Genomic DNA, 6,000 nt, shown 5'->3' on the forward strand with positions numbered 1-6,000 from the left:
GTCAACAATGCCTTCTTTTTGCTTAGTGTAACCCACATACAGATAAAGCTACCGGCCTATCGGCTAGAGCGCATTACTTCTCCAGTGGCCTTGTTGTCGTCGAATGGCGAAACTTTTGCCGACCCACATGACGTGGCAGACCTGCTGACCAGACTCGGGAAGGCAGTTACCCTGCAAATAGTGCTTCCACAGAAAACGTTTCGACACACGGACTTTGTAACCGGATACAGGGCCAATGACTTTTTGCACTACGTCTCTATCAACTTCGTCAACGAACCAGTGGAGCAGAGGCCGTAAATGACATGGGCTGGTGTTTCCTGCACATTCACAAAGAGAAACAGCTGCAATGAGTGGTGGTTGGCAGAATAAACAACTCGTCAGCCCTTTCACTCTGTGAAGGAAGACGAGCAGCGAAGCTGTGGTGTTTTCTACCTCAATCGACGGACCTATACATATATATAGGTATTATTATTATTATTATTATTATTATTATTATTATTACGAACATGGGGCTGTCAATTTCCCTCCCGTAGAAGCCCATGTAATGATATCAGACGGGAATTTCATAATATTCACAATGTCACTGTGAAATACGTAACTAGGAAAAGTAGATGAAACCCGGCCTAATGTTAGGGTCGTCTTGGCGGCTAATTGTCACATAATTTCTTTTCGGAATAGTTGTGACAAAACAAGAGTTACAGCCGTTTTCTGTAACCATAGTCGCTCCGTAGACGGCCATATATTGACACAAGATGGGAACTCTGTAACGTTTACAACTTTACTGCGAACTAATAACGAGAAGTAAATGAAACTCTGCGTAATGATAGAGTCGTCCTAGCGGCCAATTTAAGCATGATTTTTCCCAAGATCCCTACATTAGATTGAGAGCCACAGAGCATTCACGACAAACTGGAGACGAAAATTTTAACGTGCCCACGCGACGCGTTCACAGACGAACATCGACCACCGCCGGAGGGTAGCTATATATGGCTTCGTTGTGAAAAGCATGTTTCGTGGAATGAGTGCCTTTCTTTCTGCAGGGTTATAGGTCGGCTGCAAAGATCAGGTTTGTACTCACCTGCGGGGCAGGAACGTGGAGGCTTATGAAAAGGGTTCTACTTAAATTGAGGACGAGGCAATGAGCTATGGAAAGAAGAATGATGAGTGTAACGTTAAGGTGGAATAAGTAGAGAGCAGATTGGGTGAGGGAACAAACGCGAGTTAATGACATCTTAGTTCAAATCAAGAAAAAGAAATGGGCGTGGGCAGGGCATGTAATGAGGAGGGAAGATAACCGATGGTCATTAAGGGTTAGGGACTGGGTTCCAAGAGGAGGGAATCGTAGCAGGAGGCGGCAGAAAGGTAGGTGGGCGGATGAGATCAAGAAGTTTGCAGAGACAACATGGCCACAATTAGCACATGACCGCGGTAGTTGGAGAAGTATGTGAGAGGCCTTTGCCCAGCAGTGGGTGTAGCCAGGCTGATGGTGATGATGATGATGGTGATGATGATGATATTGCGAAAAAGTGAGGACATGCAAAGGAGTGCAAATCACTGCTGAAATGAGTAGATAGACGCAATGTGCCGTTTGTGTACCGTCGGTTGTGGCTGGGAGTTGCCGTCACGAAAGCTTGTTCAGTACTAGTTGGAATGACAAAGTCCCACATGCGATTTTTGTGTACGCGAGGAGAACATTGACCACTTTTCGCGCCTCTCTCTTTTACGTACCGTAAACTGGTGGACCATGTTCCGTTCCTTGCTTCATGTCATTGTTTTATCAGTTGTAATACTCGCCTGGAGCCACAAGATATTGGTCACTGGCACAGGCTTTCTAGCTGACTGCCCCTCACAGGCTGGTCAAGTCAGTTAAGGTCGAGGCGCTCTTATGCGTTATTTTGAAGCGCTACGTCGTGCCCATTCTAGGTACCATGAAACCTGGCCTGCAAGAGGTCCGTCTTAGGAGAGCCATCTGCAAAAGTATGCTCAGTACATCGGTACATTTGAGTAATGTAGCATTATATCAGCAGCTGGAGTAAAGCAGGCAGTGCATTCGGTTTTTCCGCATTACGTTAGGGATGGCAAGTCGGACTATCGGTTCTGCCAACTGTACAGTCCTAAGACAGCCAATCTTCTTGGGAAGAATGGTTTAGCATAGCACCTCTACCGGCTTCCAGGGCTGCATATGCACGCAGTTTACTGGGTTCTTCGTGTTTGCCACGACCATCCGGGAAGTTTACCAAGGATTCCATTCTACCAAACTCCGCAATTTTGTTCAATTCTGCAACGGCGACCAGAAATGCTGGCACAGCTGTGTAAGAGAATCAGAGCTGACAACATAGTAACTTCGACGATGCCTAGAATAGCACTCGGGGGCGGCGTGCGTTAAACTGAGCAGCACGGTCCGGTGAACCACTACATAAGACGAGACAAATCATAGACAAATCAACGCTAAATGTTATGGCGTCGTCTCGCGTGTAGAAATGAAAGCATTTTCGCGGATCGGCGCCGTCGGTTCTTGAGTTGAATAGCGTCAAAAGAAACAGATCATCTCAGTAATAATACAGATAGGGCAGAGGTTAGAAATAAAACGTACAGCGACTGAGCATTCACATATATGGCTACACTAAAATTATCAGTGGAACTGGTCTAATATATTTTTTAATTAAATCTTGTAAGTTTACCTTATGGCCCTGAATATACCCTGAAAAAAAAACTGTGCTGTCTCAATTAACCCCTTTTATGACGGTCTTGTACAAAAGTCTGTACCGAAGGATAAATAACCGCTTGAGTGAAGAACGGCAAATGTAGTCGCTATTTCACAAGAGTGGCAACGAAGCGAGCTCGGCGAGCTGTCGACCTCAGGAGGCTGAACCAAACTAGAACTGAACCGAGTATCAGAGCTAACCCGGCATATTCAGATGAACCGGAACTGAGCCAAGCCGTTATTCTTCCATCTAGGAATCTAGCCAGAAACAGAAGTTATTGGCGAGACCGTTCCAAATGGTTTTAAGACATGGTTCAGACAGCTTTCTTGACTTTGTCGACCATCTGCCAAGCGCCACGTCAAGGCGCCCTCCGGATGTTGAGCTGAAGCGTGCGCCGCATACGCAATAGAAAATTGCTTCTGCATCTTGTTACGTCTCAGCACGGCAAAAGATGTTAATTAGACGTTTACACCGAGGCAACCAACTCATTCATCAGCGCCTATCCAGAAATCGACGACTTTGGTTGGCCGCGATGCAGTCATCAGATTCCCTAGTCCAGTCACCTAGGGAAGACGATGGTAATAAAATCGGAGTCTTCTGGTGCAGTGAGAGGGGCCCTGACGTGTCCTGATGTAAGCCCAGACGTTTAATATGCTCTATAAATGGAGTGAGCTTCCGTATCTGGAGCCAGTGTGAGTAATGTAAAACGAACCTCTTTTCCTTCATTCCTCGTACGGGACGCACTCAGTGGGCTTGGTGGATTCCTGGCCCAAACGCCACCTCGAGCCGCAACAATTTGAAATACCGGAGTGGTCTTTGCGCATATGCGGGTCCACCTTACTTCATTGCGATTAGCGTGTTTGGCAACAAGCAGGGGCAGGTTTGCGCCGTGTGAGGGATGTATACGCGGTACTCTGCGGCAAAAACCACGCATCGATAAGTACTGTTCTAGCTGCCACACGTTGGATACTGCGTGTGGCAAAACGATGCCACAAGCCGACACGGTGTGCGAGCTCTGCATAATCTGCGTAGGCTGTTTTTAACAATTCGCTCCAGCAGCAAAGTCGTCTAACCTGAGAGGTGTTAGAGTACAGCTTCTACTGTGCACCAGTCTCCGCGACTTGAACGTGAACACGCATATAGATGTTTCGCCACCTGGCGTTAAAAATTCTGACGCAAAGGGAGATCGTGCAGGTAATGTGAGTGATGTTATTCAGAAATTGTACTAAAACTGATGGAATCAATATTTTTACGTGTAATTATTTGATGACGGTGAAAAATATCGTTGTGTGCTCATAAAACGCGCTCATCTCCTCGCGATGGCTTGTACATGAGATCTACTTAACGATGCTGTATCCCGTTTACTGAAGCATGCGCTTGTGGTCTAGTGATTAGAGGATCGAGCTGTTCGGCTAGGGACACTATGTTTGAATCCTGCCGGCGTACAACTTTATGTATGTTTATTAATCAAAGAAGACGTCTTTCTTAGCGACTTTACTACCACTTTTCGGTATCGGGTATGTTTCAAACCTCTTTCGTGGGCCGAACACATCGATAGTGTAGCATGCCGCACCAGTAAAGCTGCATTACTTTCGGGTTTGGACATTGATATGGCTTCACACCTTTAATACTTATTAAACCGACAAGATATAATATACCTTGTTTGTGAGGTGCCGTTCTCAAAACTCTAAGGAATAATTTTGTCAAGGACGTAACACCTGGTATGAGCAACTTTAGTGATACAACAGTGTGGCAATATAAGCGGCATATCCAGCATGTGATACAGCCCGGCATGGCATATCGTACACACATACCTTAATATATGTTGATCCTCACGGCGACGCCGACGGCGAAAATTCGCTTGGAGTATCCACATAATTGCTATCGCCATAAAATGGACGCGAGAGTAAAAATTAGTGGTTGTCGGAGAGCTTAAGTATGAGGGTTAGTGGGCGCCGTTAAGTTTGAACGGAAGCAACTATGAACGCGAAGTGCGAGTGCAGACGAGTGTAAGTGTGAACATATTGCTCAAAAATATTACTGAAAAGATGGTCGAACGAGCGTGGGTATCCCTTCGTTCTACTGATTAATGCGTAGCGCAATCAAAGCTGAGAAATGATTAGCTGGGACTGGTAACACGGTTCCGCTGTAAAGCACCCTGTCCACTGGGATATCGTACCAACCTTGGCATGATAGCCCTGTCGTGCTAAACGGTGGGCTAACATAATAACCGGTGTCGGGCTTGCCCAGCCTTGCCATGCATTTGGCATGAGAGGGTTATTGCGTGAATATGCGACTAATATACTACTACAGGGTTGTTGGCATGTAGCGGTTTTTATTCGACATGACAGGGTTTGCATGACAGGGTCATCATATGACAACAACAGCTATACAGTGTCGTGCCTTTGCCATGGATATAACTACGGCGTAGCAACCTAGGTTTGTGGATGTCCAGAACGGAACGGGGGGGGGGGGGGGGCGCCATTGTCGGAAGAATAAAAAGGTAACAGAATCGGGAGTATTCGATAATATGGATCTAAGCTATAACATCACAATGGCACGGCGGAATACGAAATATATACGCGAACAATAAAAGGAACGAGTTGCTAGGGCCGAACGAAACGTGTTTAAAATAGCCGCAGCTGTGTCTCCATATTTTGCTGTCAAATACGCGGGAACAAGCACTGCTGTCCCCCCTTTTTAGGCGAAACGCCATTATAGGCAGTGCGGGGTAAATATATCTGCAGAGAACCATTGTGTTTCGTTACACATTGCTTCGCTAAGAGAAATTGAGCCTCTGGATGACGCTATGGTAGGCGGTAAATTGAGAGAGGTGTAGAGTCGTTTCCATTCAAAAATTGAAGTAGAGCACAGGCATCCGCAAGCGTCGGAAACGGCTGAGTGACACAGCGTTTGAAAGCTTTAGAGCGGTTATTTCAGCGCAATATGCAATCGATTTTCGCAAGAAATTGCGGCACTGAACACCGATCGGGGGATCAAAGCACTAATACAATTAATGAGGTGGTTTCGATGTGCGCAGATTTTCACGCAATGGGGCATATAACGCTTTCGCATTAAAACACAAGTTATTCCCGGCGTATCAGCTGTAGATGTCGAGAAGAACCGTGTGTGGTACGGCATAGTAGTCGGCTGCATTTCCAGAGGAGCGCAGATCCGGACGCATTCGCCATGTGAGTGGCGCCCACATGTGCGCATTATTGGAAAGGGTCACTGCGTCGTATACGTGAGGGCCTATAAATCCTGTTGCAGAATCTTCTGGACAGGAGATTCGACC

The sequence above is a fragment of the Dermacentor andersoni genome, chromosome 10, assembly GCF_023375885.2.
Source record: "Dermacentor andersoni chromosome 10, qqDerAnde1_hic_scaffold, whole genome shotgun sequence".
In the NCBI taxonomy this organism is placed as follows: domain Eukaryota; kingdom Metazoa; phylum Arthropoda; class Arachnida; order Ixodida; family Ixodidae; genus Dermacentor; species Dermacentor andersoni.